Below are 295 nucleotides of genomic sequence, written 5' to 3'. Positions count from 1 at the left end.
GTCTCTAAATAAAACCGCCAAGAAGTCACCTCTGAGAAAGGTGACTTCCTGACGATGTCTTCCTTCGAATCTTTTTAGTTGATGCACAAAAACCCACACCGTTTCCTGAAAAAGTCTCACATCATTTTGCAGAACAAATTTTACTCAGGAAGTCTATGTGATAACACTCCTACAAAGTGTTGAACGTGGATTAGGGATAAAATCCCTAGGAGAGGTCGTTACAAACATGACCCCTTGTCAACCAGCCCGAAACAACAGCAAAAAATGGTGATGTTTTTCAATTCTTAGTATTTGG

This window comes from Larimichthys crocea, chromosome VIII (assembly GCF_000972845.2).
Source record: "Larimichthys crocea isolate SSNF chromosome VIII, L_crocea_2.0, whole genome shotgun sequence".
Lineage (NCBI taxonomy): Eukaryota > Metazoa > Chordata > Actinopteri > Sciaenidae > Larimichthys > Larimichthys crocea.
This window is presented reverse-complemented; position numbering follows the sequence as displayed.